Source organism: Hypomesus nipponensis, chromosome 11 (genome assembly GCF_054491055.1).
Source record: "Hypomesus nipponensis isolate SF chromosome 11, ASM5449105v1, whole genome shotgun sequence".
Lineage (NCBI taxonomy): Eukaryota > Metazoa > Chordata > Actinopteri > Osmeriformes > Osmeridae > Hypomesus > Hypomesus nipponensis.
In genome coordinates, this window is record NC_140371.1 from 7644109 (window position 1) to 7655683 (window position 11575).

Consider the following 11575-nt stretch of genomic DNA (forward strand, 5'->3'; position numbering starts at 1 on the left):
TCACTCGTTGAAAACCAACCAATCAGCGCGCAGCTCATCTAAATATTAATGAGCATACCATAAAAGGAGAAAAGCTAGTTTTTTTTCCCGGGAACATTTCAGAGGATCTGTCAGTGGGAAATACCCCCAAAAAACAGTCAATTGCCCCTTTAAAACAACAAGAAAACCCTTCAGCCAGAAGTTACATAAAACATTGTAAAAGCATTGAAAACGCTATTCAACTTCACAAAACACATTTACCATGTAAAAACAGCCATATAAACATGTTATAACAGTTAAAACAACAAGAAAACCCTTCAGCAAGAAGTTACATGCAAAACATTGTAATAGCATTGAAAACGCTATTCAAGAGCTGAAAAGCACTTTAAGTGTTATAACATGTTCCTGTGGCTGTTTATACATGGTAAAAGGGTTTTGTGAAGATGTTTAGCCATTAGATTCCGTTTTTGAGACTTTCCTTTTTGTATTGCTCTAAAGTGCTTTTCAGCTCTTGAATAGCGTTTTCAATGCATTTACAATGTTTGGCATGTAACTTCTGTCTGAATGGTTTTCTTGATGTTTTAAGTGTTATAACATGTTTCTGTGGCTGTTTAGACATGGTAAAGGGGTTTTGTGAAGATGTTTAGCCATTAGATTCCGTTTTTGAGACTTTCCTTTTTTTATTGCTCTAAAGTGCTTTTGAGCTCCTGAATAGCGTTTTCAATGCATTTACAAAGTTTGGCATGTAACTTCTGTCTGAATGGTTCTCTTGATGTTTTAAGTGTTATAACATGTTTCTGTGGCACTATATACATGGAAAAGGTGTTTGTGAAGATGTTTAGCCATTAGATTCACTTTTTGAGACTTTCCTTTTTTTATTGCTCTAAAGTGCTTTTCAGCTCCTTAATAGCGTTTTCAATGCCATTACAATGTTTGGCATGTAACTTCTGTCTGAATGGTTCTCTTGATGTTTTAAGTGTTACATAATGTTTCTGTGGCACTATATACATGGGAAAGGTGTTTGTGAAGATGTTTAGCCATTAGATTCACTTTTTGAGATTGTTTTTTTTTATTGCTTTAAAGTGCTTTTCAGCTCCTTAATAGCGTTTTCAATGCCATTTACAATGTTTGGCATGTAACTTCTGTCTGAATGGTTCTCTTGATGTTTTAAGTGTTATAACATGTTTCTGTGGCAGTTTATACATGGTAAAGGGCTTTTGCGAAGATGTTTAGCCATTAGATACCGTTTTTGAGACTTTCCTTTTTTTATTGCTCTAAAGTGCTTTTCAGCTGCTGAATAGCGTTTTCAATGCATTTACAAAGTTTGGCATGTAACTTCTGTCTGAATGGTTTTCTTGATGTTGTAAGTGTTATAACATGTTTCTGTGGCCACTTATACATGGTAAAGGGGTTTTGTGAAGATGTTTAGCCATTAGATTCAGTTTTTGAGACTTTCCTTTTTTTATTGCTCTATAGTGCTTTTCAGCTCCTGAATAGCGTTCTCAATGCATTTACAAAATTTGGCATGTAACTTCTGCCTGAATGGTTTTCTCGATGTTTTAAGTATTATAACATGTTTCTGTGGCTGTTTATACATGTAAAGGGGTTTTGTGAAGATATTTAGCAATTAGATTCCGTTTTTGAGACTTTTTATTGCTCTAAAGTGATTTTCAGCTCCTGAATAGCATTTTCAATGCATTTACAATGTTTGGCATGTACACTGTAAACCTTTGATGTAAATTTACAGCTAAAATCTCACAGTATCTTACTGTTTTAATGTTATACAGGATCATACTGTAAGTGGCAATGCATTCTTGGAGAAAATAATGATATTACAGCACCATCTCCATAATGTTGCAGATTACAGGACTTTACTGTTGATCGCAGTGCATCTCGGGAAAATAAAGAAAAAAGCGGGAATTACTCTTTGAATTTGAACATATTTATTTTTCTATCTATTTTCTATCTATTTTCAATCTATTTTAAGACATGCAGCACATTTCGCTGTTGTTACTCTTTCCAAATTATGCTTTAAGGGAAAATATGTGTGATTAGCAGATAATAATTAGTGATAAAATATTTAGCATATAACAGTTGATTCTAACTCAGAATGCTTCTGTTGTCTTCTTTGTCACAGAAAAATGCAGATCTGTTTGTCTAGTTGATCAGGGGGTTCATTGCCTTACAACTGATGCACTTAATGCACAATATGTTTGCACTGAGCACGACAAGTTACTGGACTACTATCCTCTGCCACAGTATGACATGCAGGGTTGATCAGTAATAGCACTTCACTCTTTTCCACTCCTATAGGATGTCGGACCCTAGTGCTCTGATCAGAGAGTCCATCCTCTGCACTCTTCCCAGTATCACTCCAGAGTCACTACACCATGTGGTTGAGAAGCTCATGCAGCAAGGAGTGGACAGCAGAGAAGACTTGCAGTATGTGAGAGAGCAGGACATGGAAGAGTTCATCCGGCCAATTCAGTGCAGAAAACTTCTGGAAGCCTGGAAGCCCAAAGGTAATCAAACCTTTTGAGTGTATTTGCAAGCTATATTGTCTGAGTTATAAGATTATTTATCTTAATGAGAGAAGACATGACAGGATAAGAGAAGAGGACATAAGATATGTGACAATATGAAAAGGGAAGAGAATAAACTATAATATAAGTTAAGACGAGAAGATAAATACAATGTTAGAAGACAATAAGAAAAAATACAACAATATTAAAAAGAGTAGAGAATTAAAAGGAAAAAATATAATAAAAGCAGATACTGTACAATGACAAATGACAAAAACAAGATAAGAGAGAAAATACAAGAATGTGTATCATATTTCTATTAACATATTACACAAATTCAAGTCTCTGTAAATATGTACAGGTATTAGGCTATATTATGGTGTTTTGTCAACAAATTAGCAAGTGTGTTTCATATTTCTGCCTTCTACAGCCGATAACTAAATACAGTATATTCATATAGTATGTTGAATCTTTTTACCCATTCACAGATGGCTTCTAAAATTTACAGTAGATAGAGTTAAATGTAGCAATTATATACAAAACTACAAATAAATATCCATATTGACTATGTCAAAGCATTAAACTGATGTTTGGATAAAAATGTGAGTGAGGAGTATCATTCTGACTCTACAACAATCCATCTTATAATTGTTTATATTTTTTGTCATTGCAGAGCCAGAGAACAGTTGTGGCCTTCGCAGGCCATGCAGATGTCTGCATGTGGCCCATTGATGGAGACCTCTCCATTGTCAAGTAGCCCCATGTCCTCTCCTCCAATGTCTCCACCTCAGCCTATAAGAAACTGGCCTGACACTTTTGAAATTAACTGGGACACAATTTCCCTTGCCTTGCGTACAGCCATTCAGAATGGAAAGAGGCCTCTGCCGGGGAACAGGCGACAGTTTATTCAAATACTTGTTGATGGCATGAGAAAGTTTGAAGTGAATCCAAGCAGAGCCCAATGTCTGATGATTGCAAAGGCCATAGTGAGACAGTATCCACAGTCGTTTGCAGATACAATGGATGATGGAAGAACGACAGTAGGAGCAGGATATGAATACATTTTTATCTCAAATGAAAGTACGCATAGAGCATTTGAACAGAAACAACACCCTGGCTCAGCGGAGAAAATCTAAGGCAGTGACTGCTGAAACACCACAACGAGGACCTGCAGACAGTTATGGCTGCATACGATGGAACCCTGAACTTCCACCTGAGAAGACATCAGAAGCTTTGGAAGAGATGACACAAAGGATGACGGAGATCTTTTCACACGAAGGTTTGTCAGGAGTGGAAAGGGCAGAAGTGATCAATCTTATGGAGACAACATACTACCTGCAGCGTCAAATGATAAATGCAATTCCAGGGCCAGCATTTGAAGACTTGAAGCAGCAATGGCCCTACTTGTTTGTGCCAAGATGCATGTGTTCTCATTTTGAACTGCTGACTGATGTTCCAATTGTACGAAAAATCGAGGCCTTTGTCGAAGAGCATGGCAAAATCCTCACTGAATTCTTCAGACAAAACACAAACAATGAAGAAGTGAAAGCTGTTCTCTCCAGAGCTGGCTGCAGTGTGACAGCTCCCAACATCATCCAGCTGTTGATGGCGCATTTCAAAGAACCACTGGACGCCCTCATCATCGAAGCTGATGTAAGTATAAATCTGACAATGTCAGTTTGATTTTAGAACAATTATTAAAGCAGCTATAGAATTATAAATAGATGTTCCTTCTTCCCTCCTACAATATTTTCCCCTATGTTATATTATTTGAAATGTTTGATTTCTTTCAAGATGCTAATATAACGTAATTATTGCATTTTTGTTATGTTTTTTCTTTTTAGATGTCTGCCACTCCTACCATGATACGGACTGTCCCGCTGCCTGAAAGCCCAAGATTAATAATACTTGGTACGTAGTTTGTGTGGCAGTCTACTGTAGTACCACAAATGAGACAACGGGTTAACATACAGCTCATAAGCAGCCTTTTTTAGTTCATTATTATATTACAGTCAATATTACAGAACATTAACAAATATGTTAATCATTTCAGTTTTATTTAGATTAGAGATGCACTGATTGACCCGCCGGTGACCGTGATCGGCCGATTTCGAATCGGCACTCAGGCGTCGCATGATTTAATTTCGCACAAGATCAGCACACCACCGCTCAATCAGCTGTTTATGAAATGTTATAAAGTCGTAATTATATACAGCCCTGCAGAGCCATCTGCTCTACTGATCTCAGCCTCTCTCCCTCTCTCTCTCTATCTCTCAAACCGCGGGTCCCGTGAAAAACGAGACGCTGTGTTAATAAAAAAAATAATAAAAAAGAGACGCTGTGTTAATAAAAAAATAAATAAAAAAGAGATGCTGTGTTAATAAAAAAATAATAATAATTAAAAAAGAGAGATGCTGTGTAAAAAAAAGAGAGACGCTGTGTTAAAAAAAAAAATATATATATAGAAAAGACGCTGTGTTAAAAAAAATTAATAAAAAAGAGACGCTGTGTTAATAAAAGATAATAATCAACAAAAAAAAGAGACGCTGTGTAAAAAAAAAAAAAAAAAAAAAAAGAGAGACGCTTTGTTAAAAAAGAGAGACGCTGTGTTAAAAAAAGAGAGACGCTGTGTTAATAAAAAATTATAATAATAAAATAAAAAAAATAAAAAGATGCTGTATTAATAAAAAAAAGAAAAAGAGACGCTGTATTAACATTACTGTTTAAAACGCTTTGCAGGTTAGTGGGGATGCATACCAGTCAAAACCAACATTAAAAACATAGTAATCTTCCCTCAGCGTTTAGTTCTGTTGCTAAACTGTGTGTAAAATGAGTGGTGACGTTTTATGTGTTCAGGTAATGTTACTGTTGACGTTCAAACAGGCCTGCGTGTGTGTTTTGAGAAATAACTTTATACGGCAAGGCTATATTTATTATATTAAGTGTGATATTGGATGTGAAAAGAAGGAAATGGTTCTAAAATTGTACTTAAGATGTGTGTGAATTTCCCACACCAGAAGTAATTTATATAGTTCTATTGTATAGCAATCGATTATCTCTTCAAAAAAAATTCTATTAAAGACAAGATAGAAAATACATATTTGTGTGTGCTTTAAAGTGGTTAGAAAAAATGAAATCGGAATCGGCTAAAATTGGTATCGGCTGGCCTAACTCAGAGAAAATCGGAAAGCAGAATGGGCCTAGAAATTTGTAATCAGTGCATCTCTTATTTAGATAGCCACATCAATAAAAAACAGGGTTTTCTGCAGTGCATTATAGTAAAGGCTGTCATGACCTAACAAACCATGGGCTCTAGGGGAAAATACACTGATGGAAAGTCATCAGGGTTAGTATTTGTTGGGTAAAGCCACAATGCCATAGATAAAACTAATATTTTGTTTAGCCATACGTATGAAGACATAGAATCAAATCGTGTGGACATGTAAATAAATTCAGATCAAATTAATTTATGTACAGTGAAATCATATTGTTGCCATTTCTATTAACTATTTGTTACGGGTCCCAAGACTGATGGGCCACAGCAACAAATGATTTTGATGGCTGTCTTTTAGTTCCTGGTAAATACAGATATACATTAATTGGAATGGAGACAGCAGCGTTTCTTTTTGCTTCCCAAATCTTCTCTGCTTTATTATTATCCAATCACACATTTGTTTAATCACATTGTTTCACATTACTAATTGGTACTTTTACTAATTTACACAAAATGATGATGTTCGCTACCTTATGTAGGTCAGGAAAGTAACCCCCACACTAGCACGTTCACTAGCTAGCACAAGACGGGAATGTTCACTCGGTGATAAACGTGGAAATACACCCCATAACATCTACATAAGTGCATCCTTTCAATAAACAACTCCAGCAATTATATTACAATTAAAACATAGTGAACATTGCTCAAACAATCAGGACCCCGCGCCTCAAACTTAACTGTACAAGATATGTATTTGCTATTCCTTTCATCTCGCCGCAACTCATACAGACCATGCCGCGAAGTGCGTTGCTAACTGTTTGTTTTAAACTAGTCATTTTCCATCATACACAATATTTTGAGTAATGCAAAGAAAAATACAACGTTTAACATTTTAAAGTCGTAGGTAGTTGACCTCGTATCAATACTGACCTGGTAAATACAGATATACATTAATTGGAATGGAGACAGCAGCGTTTCTTTTTGCTTCCCAAATCTTCTCTGGAGGGGGAGGGCGGAGCCACTCCCCTAGCGGAAACTGGGCGCAACACCACTTAAACTAAATAGTTCCGCTTCTCTGGTTCCTATTAATACATGCTGTTTAATGTTACGATAGAAATAACATTTTACAATACATAAGAGTAATTTCACAAAAGAATAAACAGTGTCAATGTTGAATATACCACACATTCATATTTTTTTCAGGTCCAACTTTGCTGACTGATCAGCGCTGGTTTGTAAGCGTGGAGGGCCAGGTTGTCAGTGAGGGAGTGTCTTTTGTGCTGGGGCTTGCTGTTCTGATGTCAACGTACTACAACTTTAACCTGCAATACCAGGACAATGCTGCATGCTCATTGGAGTTCATTTAGAGGTAGGAGATTTCCCACACATATTACACACCTGGATTGACTTTTTATTGATTAAGTGCTCCAAAATTAGAATTTCAGTAGCTAAAGCTGCTGATGTACTACAAGCATATACATTTACTAAAATGTAAAAAATAATAAAAATACTTAAGGGTTTGACATCTTTTCGCGACACTAAATCTGGATTGGGTGAAACCAGACCAAAACCATAGGTCTGCTTGTGCGCAGCTCATTTGGTGTACAATGTGCAGCACACAATAGGCTGCTTTACCGTAAGTACCTATCGCCACCCGTAATGCTGTAGCGGCAGCCCTGTAACTAAACCAGAGCAACGTCATAGGAAGTCTCTGAACAGATTCACGCACACTTTTAGGGGAAAACAATCCCGCGTCCCCCACAGACGACAACAGCGTAACGACAGAGGAAATGTAAATCACTCCAAACTTTTACTTTAAACAAACCGTTTTGAATTAATAACTACGCTGAAAGGTTGCTGAGTAGTTTGTTGCACCAACAACACATCCAAAAACTCTGGTCTTTGATTTGTCCTCTTGCCATGTCCTAAAGTAGATCCTGATAGATTTGGCTTTGGTTCCAGGCTATAGACCGGACCGGCTCCAGGCTATAGACTAGACAGGCTCCGGGCTATAGGCCAGACCAGCGGCGTTCAAACTTAGTTTATTAAGGTATCGTGCTCAGGTTCAGGCAAGGTCACAATATAAACATTAGACGTGTATAAAACAAACCATCTGTTTAACAAGAAATAAATCCACACACATTTGTCAAAATTGCGTAAAATTCCATTGACTTCTATGGGACCATCTGTTTTCTATCCCCCAAAAGGGGGCGTGGCATTGAGTTTTAGCTAAGTACCCGTATGTGCCGGTTGTGCGTATACCGTCAAGCAGCATTGTTAATTTTGTGACATTTCAAAATAAAATAATATTTTTCCTCTTTAAAGTTTTCTCAAATAATACTATAAAAACACAGCTCTTATGTTCATGAAATGTTCTCCACAAATACAGGATGAAAAAAGTCAACTTATAATAAAATAATTGTATTAAGCTTTAAAAAAAAAAATCCTTTGGAATGTGTAGTTATACATTGGTATAAATAATATACAGTTTTTAAACTTGTTTAGTAGCTGAATACTACTTACTATAATACTAAAAAAAATACAAATTAAGCTTTAGCTCCTTTAACACTGAAAGTCTATATGTTCTCCTACAAAATTAACCGTTTCTTCACTAACCTAAAGCATTTGTGTTGTTATGTTGTCATTTAGAATCTGCATGGGGATTAATCCTGAGAGAGGATCATACAGTGGACAGGCACCCAGCAGAAAAACTGGAAAGATGGTCCAGAAGAAAACATCAACAGTGAACCCGCATGTCTGCACCCTAATCAGGAAGCTCAACAACTTCAAGTGGGACTTTGTTTGATCTTTTCTCATTGTTTTAAGCGCAGATACCAACTTTCATCAGTGAACAATATATGCCGATAAAGGGCCAAAACTCATTTTGTGTTGTTTAGTTTAGTTATATACAGCAGTTTCCCTGTTTGTAGTGTATTGGGATTGTGACTGGCTATATAATAGTGTGTGTATAATAATCTGGCTCAGATGATTTAGATCGAAAATGATAGACACATTTTCCATTGCACGTAGACGGGTGCCTTTGTTTTTTTCTTCTGGTGCGTATGTTCAACGTCACAAACACGCCGCAAAACGGGTGTTAACTTTTTCTGCTACGGCTTTGATACAGTTCACAAAACTGCAAACACTGATGTACGTATACTCACATGATATTTACAGTATAAATAAAGTGTTAATTAGATTTTGAATCTTGCCTTTTTTTCATTGTTATTTAGGACTGATATTTTTCTGCAGTCTTCCCTAAGGTAGAGTTTAAAGCTGCAATATTTTGAGATTTTTATAATAGGATTTCTTTATGCTGCCAACACAAGTGTATAAATGTAAAACAAATTCAATAATATGTTTATTTACAGTAATTAAAAAAAAAATGAACATATTTTTAGATTTACAGATTTACAGTGTAATATTGGCAGCTGCCAGTTAAATACAGTAAATTCAAATAATACAGTAAGAAACTGTCTGTCTATTTACAGTAAAGCATCTTAAATTTAAAATACAGTATATGCCTTCAGTAAATAAAAAGTAGTTTACTAGCGAAGCTGCTGCCAGTATATTATTGTAAATTCATATAATACAGTCAGTAACTGTATACCTGTTTACAGTTAACCCTTTCCTGCCGGACCATTCAAATATGGGAAATAAAATTCCCATGGTTCCCGCCTTAATATCTTTGCCGTCCAATCACCGATTTTATTTCTGAAAACTGCCAGATACTCATGACAAGTTAAGCTCAAAGCACATACCATTGGTTAAGGGGTTACTGGGAGGGGGAAATAAATACATCGTCAGCAACGGCAGCCATTGTTTTCCGAGGCGGAGCCAGAGCGGAGACAACGGGAGATTGCCTACAGTGTTAGATTTACAGCTTCGAATTGAAATCGGAGACGATATTATGAGTAAAGACAAGTTTCTTAATATGTGTTGTCAATATTGTCTATTAAAAGTCTAAACTTTTTCCTTACGAAGAATTTGTTTGTGGCAGTGACGCGAGTTTTTTCAGGAAAGAATGACTGTCCGGCTTGGCTGTTTGTGACAGGCAGCTATGACGGTAGTAGCATTGTTTAGCTTCGATTTGAGCAGATTTCTAAAAAAGCTTGGAAAAACAACATTAACTAGCTAGATTATGTACATTGTAAGCTAAATGTACATGCCTTGCTTGGCCAATTCGGTCTACTGTGGAAGAATCTCCAACGTTTTTTAGTTATCGAGAGGAGTATCCAGCCATAGCGCTAGCTACTTTTGGGGGAGGATAATTCCGGTTTCCCCTATGTCTCCACTAGTCGCTAGAATGGTCATAACTTTTAATCAAAATATGATATTTCTAATCTGTTTTCTGTTCTACATTGCCCACAGATTTGTGGATATTCCACCTGCTCAAAGTTTTTCTCTATCTCGTAATTAAAGTGGTTAAAAATTAAGTTGTCTGATGAGGTATGGTGGATGGAAACGTTTTTTGTAAAAAATGGCTGCCTAAAACCACCTTGATAAAATATGATTTTCCATAAGTAATCATATAATTATTTACATCATAAAAATCCCCTAGTTCTCCTCTTCAATATGGTATGAACAGTTAAGGTGTATGATTTAATATGAAAATTCATAAAATATGAAAATTAATATGAACATCATATTTCAACAGCATATGGAATGTTCAGAATTTTGTCCCAGGCAGTAAAGGGTTAAGTACTGTAGTTTTGAAATACAGTATGATTACTGTAAATGAACAATAGTTTACTGGCGAAGCTGCTGCCAGTATATTACTGTAAATTCATATAATACAATTAGTGACTGTATACCTGTTTACAGTTAAGTACTGTCGTTTTTGAAATACAGTATGATTACTGTAAATAAACAGTAGTTTACTGGCGAAGCTGCTGCCAGTATATTACTGTAAATTCATATAATACAATTAGTGACTGTATACCTGTTTACAGTTAAGTACTGTAGTTTTTGAAATACAGTATGATTACTGTAAATAAACAGTAGTTTACTGGCGAAGCTGCTGCCAGTATATTACTGTAAATTTACAGTGAAAAGTTTTACAGTGTAACTTCTGTCTGAATGGTTTACTTGATGTTGTAAGTGTTATAACATGTTTCTGTGGCACTATATACATGGAAAAGGTGTTTTGTGAAGATGTTAAGCAATTAGATTCACTTTTTGAGACTTTCATATTTTAAGTGCTCTAAAGTGCTTTTCAGCTCCTGAATAGCGTTTTCAATGCATTTACAATGTTTGGCATGTAACTTCTGTCTGAATGGTTTTCTTGATGTTTTAAGTGTTATAACATGTTTCTGTGGCACTACATACATGGTAAAGGGGTTTTGTGAAGATGTTTAGCCATTAGATTCCGTTGTTGAAACTTTCCTTTTTTTATTGCTCTAAAGTGCTTTTCAGCTCCTGAATAGCGTTTTCAATGCATTTACAAAGTTCGGCATGTAACTTCTGGAATGTTAGATTAGATACTAGCCCTAGTCTAGCTCTAACTGCAATTAGAATCTAACAAGTCATAATCTTACGATAAATTGTATCCAAAGCTGGCTATATGAAATACTACTAATAACAATTGATATGTGTTGGTTGAAATATATAAAAAATGCAGGATTTTCATCAATTTACCAGCTAACTTGCTTTGGATCCTTTAATCTGCCATTCATTGTTGCTAGCTCTACTAACTAGGCTAATATGAGAAGACTTACTTTGTATGCCATTGAACACCAATAACTAGAACTAATTTCACAGACTATAACCAAACCAACGGACTTCTGGTTATGATACACGTGCTCTCTAGCTATAGCTTCAGTAAAAGTGTTGCTTAGCTCTACGTTAGATAGCTAGCTAG

General features: G+C 35.9%; 1 pseudogene across 1 annotated transcript; it reads left to right on the plus strand.

The window, feature by feature from the left end:
* The first annotated feature begins 3215 nt into the window (after positions 1-3215).
* Positions 3216-8885, plus strand: LOC146267957 (uncharacterized; annotated as a pseudogene). Its single transcript, XR_014768926.1, has 4 exons — positions 3216-4154; positions 4346-4412; positions 6919-7084; positions 8365-8885. The product of XR_014768926.1 is annotated as an uncharacterized LOC146267957 (transcript).
* Positions 8886-11575: the final 2690 nt, after the last annotated feature.